The sequence below is a fragment of the Carlito syrichta genome, unplaced genomic scaffold (assembly GCF_000164805.1).
Source record: "Carlito syrichta isolate Samal-C Ts95f unplaced genomic scaffold, Tarsius_syrichta-2.0.1 Scaffold303210, whole genome shotgun sequence".
Lineage (NCBI taxonomy): Eukaryota > Metazoa > Chordata > Mammalia > Primates > Tarsiidae > Carlito > Carlito syrichta.
Genome location: NW_007247306.1, coordinates 272662 through 282983, shown reverse-complemented (window position 1 = coordinate 282983; position 10322 = coordinate 272662).

The following is a 10322-nucleotide window of genomic DNA, read 5'->3' as shown; positions in this document are numbered from 1 at the left end:
ATTAGTATCAGCTCTGCCTTGTATATCTTGTAGAATTCAGTTGAGAAGCCATCTATCTGGCCCAGGGTATTTTTTGGCAAGGAGGTTTTTTATGACAGAGTTGATTTTATTGGTCTGTTTAGGGTTTCAATTTCTTCTGTTTCAATCTTGAGAGGTTGTGAGTTGCCAGGAACTTCTCTGGTTCCTCTAGAGTTTCTAGTTTACTTGCATACAGCTGTTTGTAGTACTCTCTGATGATCTTTTGTATTTCTTCAGGGTCAGTTGTAACATTGCCGTTTTCACTTCTAATTGTGTTTATCTAATTTTCTCTCGTTTTTTGTTAATTTCCCCAGGGGTCTGTCAATCTTATTTATCCTTTTAAAGAACCAGCTTTTCATCTAATTGTTCCTTTGTATGATTTTTTTGAGTCTCTATTTCATCTAGCTGCAATTTTATTTTGGTGATTTCCATTATTCTACTGATTTGGGGGTTTTATTGCTCTTGTGCTTCTAGCTCCCGTAGGTATGATGCTAGACTGTTTACTTGAGCTCTCTCTATTTTCTTGATGTCTGCATGCCGTGCTATGAACTCCTCTCTCAGGACTGTTTTCATGGTATCCCAGAGGTTTTGGTGTGTTGTCTTTGTTTTGGTTTGCTTGTAGGAATCTTTAGATTTCTGTTTTGATTTCTGTGTTAACCCAAAAGTCATTCAGAAGCATGTTTAATTTCCATGCATCTGTGTGTTTGAGGGGTGGGGCGAGGTCCTGTTGGTGATGATATTTATTTTTATTCCACTGTGGTCTGAGAAGATGCTTGGTATGATTTCAACTTTTTGAAATTTGTTTGTGCTCAATTTATGTCCAAGTATGTGGCTGATTTTGGAGTATGTTCCAGGTGATGATGAGAAGAATATATACTCTGTGGTTGTTGTGTGAAGTGTTCTATAGATATCTATTAGATATAACTGGTTAAGTGTCAAGTTAAGATTCCAGATTTCTTTGTTAGTCCTTTATCTTGATGATCTGTCTAAGGCTGTTAACAGGGTATTAAAGTCTCTGACTGTAATTGTATGACTGTCTTCTGTAAGTTTAGTTAGTAATTGTTTTATAAATCTGGGGGCTCCTATGTTGAGCACATATACATTCAAGATGAAAGTTCATTCTGATGGATTGGGTCTTTTATCATTATGTCACGCTCTTCACCGTCCTTTTTAACTTTTGTTGGCTTAAAGTCTGTTTTGTCTGCTATAAGAATAACTACCACTACTCTTTTTTGTTTTCCATTTGCCTGAAAGATCTCTCTTCTGCCTTTGAGCTTTCTTCTACCTTGAACTTGTGAGTGTCACTTGCATTGAGATGGGACTTCCTGAAGGTGCAGAAGGATGATTCTTGCTTCTTTATTCAATTTTCTACTCTGTGCCTTTTATGTGGCACATTAAGTCTATTCACACTTAAGTTAATTATTGGTATGTGGGGGTTTGTTTCTGTCATGTTGCTATTAAGAGGCTGCTTTGTATTCTAGGCTTTGTGGTTGATTTGTATAGTCTGTAAATTCTGTGCTTACCTATGTTTTTGTGATGGGTAGAACTGTTCTTTCATGTCTGTGCTTAGAATATTCTTAAGCATCTCCTGAAGGTCTGGTCTGGAGGTGGCATATTCTCTTAGGGATCAGATGTCTAGAAATAATTTTCATTATCCTTCATTAATGAAGCTTATTTAGCAGGGCAGGACATTCTTGACTGGAATTTCTTTTAAGAATGTCAAAGATGGAACCCAGTCCCTTCTGGCTTGTAAGGTTTATGTTGTTTGCTGCTATTCTAATGGGTCATCTTTTATAGATGGTCTTTCTCTTCTCTGTAGCTGCCTTTAGGATTTTTTCTTTCATGCTCACCTTGATGAGTTGGATTATTACGTGCCTTGGAGATGGTCTTCTCAGATAATACCTCACAGGAGTTCTCTGAATCTGTGATATAGCTATCTGTGTTTAGTGTTCCAGTCTTAATGTTTGGTCCTCTATGGTGATGGAACTGTGGCCTTTCCCTGTGGCATACAAGTTGGTTTGCTACTCAGGTCCCTAGCATCTGTGTTGCTGAGGGCAAAAAAGTCCACCTGAGATGCTTTAGCAATCACCCAACCAAACCAGCCATGATCATAGTAAGGCATGAAAGAAAAGAATGTTCAAGGGAGAATTATTAGCCCAGTATATCTGAAAAGAGATAAGGGACGGGACATGTCTGGAGAAGACTTCTAGTCACATTCAGGGCCTTGCTAACCAAGGAGACAGATAATGTGGGATAGAGTAAAAAGACCTGTAATTATAGTTAGGAAGCCTGAGTAAAGTCTTGGTTCTGACACTGGGCTTCCACTGCTTGCAGGACAAAGTCCAAACTTCTTAGCCTGATATTACAGCATTTTGTTATATGATAATAATATATAAATTCTGTTTTTTTCTTCTGATACGTCAGCCACACACTTTTGCTATAGCTACTTGGAATAACTTGACCATCTGCAGATACATTTTTATTTTTATTTTTATTTTTTTACATTTTTACTCTGGGTTAAAGAGAAAATCAAACTGTAAATTACAAACTACATATTGATGAATAACAAAAAGACCATTTTTTCACTTTCTTGTGTCTTGGAACTTTTCTCTGCATGTGTCTCCAGGATTTTCTCCTCTTTAAGCTCTATACGTGCAATTTCAACATCCAGCTAAGAAATCACCTTCCTCCCCAAAACAAAGAACTGAGTATCATATGTTCTCACTCATCAGTGGACATTGAACATTTATCGTAATACTATAAGAAAAGGATTGGTAGTAGCAGGAAACTTCTGGGATGTGGGGGAGGCAGGATTGGCAGTAGTGGGAATCTGTCAGGGGAGGGGAGGCACACCCCATCAACAAGGGTACCTGCATAATGAACATTTGTATACCTAACCCTGAATTGTACCCCACATCTTTAAAATTAAAAAAAAATTAAAAGAGAAAAAAAAAGAAAGAAATCACCTTCCTGCTGAAGACTGCCTGAATTCCCCTGCTTTTTTCTCTCACCAAGGTTAACTGATACCTCTTAACCACTTTTCTAGTACCTTATATATCCTTTGTCTTACTCATGAAGTTGTGAATTCTTCAAGGATAGAGGACATATGATTTGCATTTTAATATTCAGTTTCTCATGCCTACACAGAGGACTTTTAATAAATGTTCATTGAATTATGTACAAGCTGTCATATATGTGAGGACAAAATAAAAACATTTTCAGAAGCTGTGGGGACAAAGAAAATCCACTTCATAAGTCCTCTTGGGGCAAAATACTAGAAGACAAACTATAGGCAACCAAAATTGAATTCAAGAGGAGGCCATTGACCATGCATTAGGCCATAATGAAATTTTAAATTTTTTCCCAAAAGAGACACTATGCAGGTCACATACATTGTATACAATACAATAAAGTTAGACGTTCACAACAAAGAGGCAATCAAAATATATACTTGAAAACTTAAAAGCAATATTCCAAATTACTCTTGAATTAAAAAGAAAATCAAAATGGAAATTATAAACTATATCAATGAGTAACAAAAAGACTGTTATATATCAAGACAGATATGTTGCAGCTAAAGAAATAGTAGGGAAAGTTTTATAAATGTCAATGCACTTTTTAGAAAAAAATTTTTTAAATTAAAAATTAATTCAGTAAGCTTCAATGTAATAAAAACTGTTTAAAATAAATTAAATACTGACAAAGTAAAATGCAAAAGAGTAAGAGTAAATGCTTAAGTTCATGAAGTAGAAAACATTATTTTAATACAATTAAAAAACTATTTTTGTAAAGACCTATATACACAAAGATATAAACAATAGGTAAACAATAAATTATAGGGAGAAAGAAATTATAAATGATAACATAGGCATTTCTTAATTTTGAGAAAATACTACATAAAATTTCAAATTAGTAAATTTGAAAATATAGATAAAATGTATGATTTTATAGAACAATTTAACTGACATTAGCTCAAGAAGCAGAAGCTCTGAGCAGACCAAGAAAAGAAGTTAGTGTACTAGTCAAGCATCTTTATTTTTTCAAAAGTCTTGAGGCCCAGAAATTTCATGAATTAATTCTACCAACCCTTTTAAAAAAATAGTCATCCCATCTTAAACATCGGTTCCAGAGTATAGGAAAAGAGAGACACTTTCTAGCTACAAGGTTGATGCTATAATTGGGCAAAGATAACCCAGTACATGTAAACATTTTTTTACAAATAATAGATATAAAGATCCTTAATATTAACTGAAATGCAGCAGTATATTAAAATAACAATACATCATATCCAAGTAGGATTTATTCACTGAATATAAAAAGAATTTCAAATTAGAAAATATATTAACGCTATACACTACAGTAATAGATTTAAGGGATAAAACCATATACAAGATGAACAAAAAACACCTTCCAATCATCACCAATATAATGGGAAGAAAGATTACCATTTGTAATAGCTACACAATTATAAATTTTATAGAAATAAGCATATTAATAAACATCTGAGGCTGGGTGCAGTGGCTCATGCCTGTAATCCCAGCCCTTTAGGAGGCCGAGGCAGAAGAATTAAGACCAGCCTAGGCAACATAGCAAGACTTTGTCTCTACAAAAAATTTTAAAATTTAACCGGATGTGGTGGTACATGCCTGTAGTTCCAGCTACTCAGGAGGCTGAGGCAGAAAGATTGCTTGAGCCCAGGAGGTTGAAGCTGTAGTTAGCTGTAATTGTGCCATTAGCCATGATTGTGCTGACACATTCAACCTGGAAGACAGAGTGAGGCACCAACTCAAAAACAAAAATTAAATTTAAATTAAAAATAAATATTTGAGATCTATATGAAAAGTCCTATAAAAACTTTGCTTAAAAACTACAGACCACATATATCTAAAGGGGAAACCTCAATGTTTTATAAAGCTATCTATCACTTCTCCTGCAAATTTAATAACTCCAAATGCAATCTAAGTTCAAAATTTTATTTCAGGAACTTGATAAACCAATTTTAAAGTTCATTTGGAAGAGAAAATGCATAAAAATAGTCAAAAAGAAAAAAGATTAAAAGGACACTTGCTCTACCAGATGGTAAAACATACTGATGGACAGATCAATGAAAGAATAAAGTCTAAAATAGACTCATAATTACCTAGCACTTTGGTATATAATAATTATAGAATTTTAAATCAGCTGGGTAAAGAACATACTATTCAATAAATGTATTGGGACAATTGGTTCTCCATTTGGGGGAAAAAATAGATTCTTACCTTACACCACAACAAAAATATATTCTTGATGAATTAAGGAGCTAAAAGTATGTGTGAAAAACATGTAGAAGGTTTTTAAATCTTTAGGATGCTAGATTGTATTTCTAAGACTACATACACATCCATAAGGAAAAAGACTGATTTGACAACCAAAAAATATCCAAAAAATTGAGAGATAAATTATAAACTTGGAAAAAAACATTTGCAGCATACCTAATACACAAAGGAAATTCATATATACACAATATACAAAAATATACATAAATACATACTATATAAAGGATATATATTCAGAACATATAAGTAACTAAAAATACTAGTAGAAAAAGTGAACTAATGGCATGAATAAGCAACTCACAAAAAATTAAGCTTATTATGACCAATAAACATTTGGAAAATTGCCCAAATTTATTAGTAATCAGGGAAATTCAAATTAAAGATGCTAATTCGCCCATAAAAGTGGCCAAAGATTTAAAAAATGACTGTTTTCTAATTTGGGTAATGATATAAGGAGATTAATATTTTCATAGATTCTCGATGGAACTTTAAGTTGAATGTGCCCTTTTGGAAGTACCTATTAAAGTTTATAAGTCTTTAACCTAGCAGCAAAAATAGTATATCATTCGTATTATTTTTTATGTTATGATGTCATAGCCCTTCACCTTAGAAAAAAGAAACAGAAAAAAATTATTTTCTTGTGTTCACATATGTTAAAGCAGACTTTTTTAAATGTGGAAGCAGACTTAACCTCTGATGTAGGAACTAGTATCAAAGAGAGGGTCATAAGGGAACTCATCTGTATTGTTTGAATGTTTATAAAGAGTATATAAATGTTTACTTGCGTAATTAGTGAAAAATCAAAAGAAATCGCAAATAATAGCAATAAAAACTTTAGGGGTTTCTGATGCAGCAAGCTGTCACTGGTCCTTGAACTGTCACTAAAGAGCAAGCAAACTTAAAGGCTCGTTCTTAAATAGCACTGATCTTCAGTCAAGGCTAGCTGAAGATGAAGAAAAACTTCTCAGGCAGATGCATATGCCACCTGAATTCAGGGACCTGCCTTAGGATCGGGTATGATTTTGCAGGCACAAAGGCCCCAGATTTTGAGCTCCTGAAAATCTCCCACAAGTTTTGCATTAGGCTGACACTTCCCTGGAGGATATAAGAACCGCCAATTATACAGAGTGCGACACTTCTCATCCCAATTAAGCAATGTCTTGAAATTCCCTGTCTTCCCCTTTCCCCTCCTGCTATGAGGCTCCAAGCTTATTCCCCAGTTAGAGGGAACTACTGCTGGGTCCCTCTACCCCAGGAGTCTTCTCTCCTGGCTGTGGTCCAATTAAGCCACGGTTGAGTTGCTCTGAAGTGAGAATTCCTGGGAGGCTTGTTAAGTTCAGTGCTTAAGAAAAATGAAGGAACATCATTAAGAACTTCAGCTTATTAGGCAGTTGGGCCAATACTAGCAGCTAAGCAGCAAAAGCCTAAGTGACTCAGTGTCCCGCAGAGGCATCTGAGGAAACTTGTTTTAACTTGTACCTAATTCTATCCCAAGTGTGTATACTAGCTACTAAGCACATACCCAAGGTACCTTCACCTTCACCACCACTGATACCCCATTACTTTCATTACAACCTCTTCACCCCATCAATATTCTCATCATCCCTTTCATCCACCATCACCCCTGTCCCTATTGCATTATTATTCTCAGTATTATCACCCAACTCATCATCGAACCATCATTGGTAATATTATCTTCTACTATTATCATTTGTAGTAGTAGTAGTAGTATCATTAGCATCTTTCCCATTCTCATTGCAAACACCATCATTCAACTTCACCATTCTACCATTCTTATGACCATACTGTAATATATATTTGTAGCTCATGAGAAAAAGAGCAATGTCCTGAAGACTCTGAGAAAAAGTCTTTCTTTGAAAAGTAGACAAAGAATTTTTTAAATAGCTGTTCTATTGTTTCAACCAGGTACAAGAGGAAAAACCAAGCCATGGTAAAAAGACGATAGACTCAGATAAGAAGAATGCATTAACACAATAAAATAAAATTTGACACAGTAGCCAAAATACAGCCTAAAATGGTAACAGTAAGTGGAAAAATTGACTGGACTTCTTTCTGTTCCTCCTCCTCCAATAAGTGCTACCCTCCAGCCCAGAGCCAGAATCTACTGTGTGGTGTTTTAAGGTGAGAGGAGGCACAGAAAGTGCTGATGGCAGGAAAGAAAGGCCAGTCCTGAATAAATGTCAGAGAAAATATAAGTTTCAACAGGCCTATAGGCTCAGGTTTCTACTCCACCCTGAAGTTTGGCAGCTCCTCTGAGTGCTGTGATCCACCTCATTTCTAAAGGACAGGTAGGACTTGGGACTCAGCACCTCAAGTGTCCCCATGTCACAACCAGATTGCCCATGACCACCAAGCTCTTTAAGCAACCTTGGGTGGGAAGAGAGGGTTAAGAATGTGACTACTGCAAGCATTAAGTGTTGGGGTGCTATGCCCCTGCCATATCCTCCACCCTTTTGGTCCCCATGGTTTGTTTCCCTTGCAGTGAAAGCACTCAGACAACTTTAAGGCCTTAACATCAAGACCTTAAAATACGCGTAGCAAGCTCTTCAAAGAACAATTATTCAGAGTACATACAAATCTCCTGCCAGTCAGCAAGACAGGCAAACTAGTAGAAAATAATTCAGAGGCAGAAATAGGCACTTAGAAAAGGATACACAAATTATCAATAAATAGGTAATGGCCCTGGGGCTCATTGCTCACTGTGTCTGTGCCAGCAGACCTACTGGGTCAGGCTTTCCACCCACCTTGGTCCTCACACCTGTTACTGCCAAAGGAGGCTCTTCTCATAGTGAGACCGCTGACCCTCAGAAACACAAGAGTGGGAGTATAACCATGTTTCAGAGCACAAGGCACAATCGAAGGTTTGGGTGCTGATTCTGGGTCTCTTGATGTTTACTGTACTTTTTGCCAATTACCTTTCTCTTTGGCCATTAGCTTCCCTGTTCATCTAATGGGGGAGTGGGACTGAGTCAGAGTTGCTACCTGGTATTTAACATATGGATTCTATTTAATATGTCCATCACAATCCCTCTCATTCTCATTCTCCCAAGTAGCACTGGTTGTCAACATTCAAAAATTGTTTTAAAGTGAAAATGTGGGCCAATCACCTGATTTTTCAGGAGAAGCCAGAAACAAAGCTTTGTTGGATGTAGCCTTTGATATTCATGAGTGACGTGTTACCATGGTGGAGCCTGTTCTATACTGACTAAAGGAATGGATAATTATAATAGTAGCAAATATTTGAGTGCTTCCTGATTTGAATACTTAGGTATTGGGCTAAATACTCCACATGGAATACCTTAGTTAGTCCTCCTAATAATTCTATCAGATAAGCACTATTATTTTACCCCTTTCAGAGATGAGATTTAGAAATGTTAAATCATGTACCTAGGTTCATAGTAGGTGACAAGAGCTAGGCAGTTTGATAGCAAAACCTTCACTATTCTCTTTTATTTTCTTTTTTCTAATCTATTGTCCCTCTGAGATTGTCTTTGTTTCTCTGTAAAATGGGGATAATAGTCTCAATTTAAAGGTCAGATATTAACTGCTTACACTGATCTAAATAATTTTAAGTCTGTGATCTAAATAATTTACTCACTTTGGGAGGCCAAAGCAAAAGGAGTGCTTGAGTCCAGGAGTTCAAGACCAGTCAAGGCAACATAGCAAGACTTCCTTACTACAAAAAAATCAAAAAATTAGCCAGGTAGGGTGGTGTACACCTGTAGACCCAGCTACTTGACTGAGATGAAAGAATCACCCAAACCCAAGAGGTCGTGTCTGTGGTGAGTGTATGAATATGCCATAACTTATTTATTCATAACATGGTTGTTAGATATTGGGTTCCCTCAGTCTCAGACTATTAGATTGATGCATAAGTTCATAGTATTTGCTTGTGGCATGGCAACACTGCGGTGTTGGGAGTTTATCATTTGTCATTTGGAGTGACAATGTTGTGTCTTGTGAATACGACTTGCATTTTGCAGATTTCAAAAAAGTTAGTGCTATTCACGGGCTAAAGAAGATAGTGCGCCAAGTAGGAAAAAAATGAACACTTCTAACATTTTCTCCTGTTTGATTTTAACAGAATAGGAAAGGCAGCTCAGGTGACTCGAAACATTTGTGCCATGTACAGGGAGAATGTCATCAGGGAAAGCACAGCAAAAAAATGGTGTTGTCGTTTCAAAGAGGGCCACCTTGACCTGAGTGATTCTCCACGTTCAGGAAGACTATCGGACTTTGATGAAGACCGTTTAGATGCTTTAATCCACAATCAATGTCAATCAACCTGAGAACTGGCAAATGTGATGAACCGTGTGACCAGTCAACCACTGTGTGACATTTGCATTCCACGGACAAGCAGAACAACACTACAAACTTATGCATCAACCCAATAGTACAAATAATGTTGCTGTGAACATTTTCATTTTGTGTCTTTTGTTATGCATGTGTAACCATTATTTGTAAATATAGATGGACGTGAAATTGTTGGGTCATAGATTATGTGAATATTCAACTTCAGTGAATAATCTTAAACATTTTCCAAAGTGGTTCTATCAATTTCCACACCCATCATCAGTGTACAAGAGTTCCAATTGCTCCACATCCTCGCCAGCATTTGGTCTTGACAGTCTTTTTAAATTTAGCCATTCTGATCAGTCTGTAGAGTTAAGTTAATGTGGTCTTAATGTGTATTTTTCTGAGTATCAATGAGGTTGAGCACTTTTAGTATTTTAGTGATCATTATTTTCTCCTCTTTTGTGAAGTGGCTTTTCAAGTCTCTTATCATTTTTTCTACTGGATTGTGTATCTTTTTTATTGATTTGTAGTGCTTAAATTACTGATAGTATACCTTTTTTTGTATTTGTGGATTTCATTTTTTTAAAAAATTAATCAATACTTTTTATTTGGTATTGTGGGGTACAGTTAAGGTTTAGGTATACAAATATGCTTCATTCAGGCCCCCTTGTT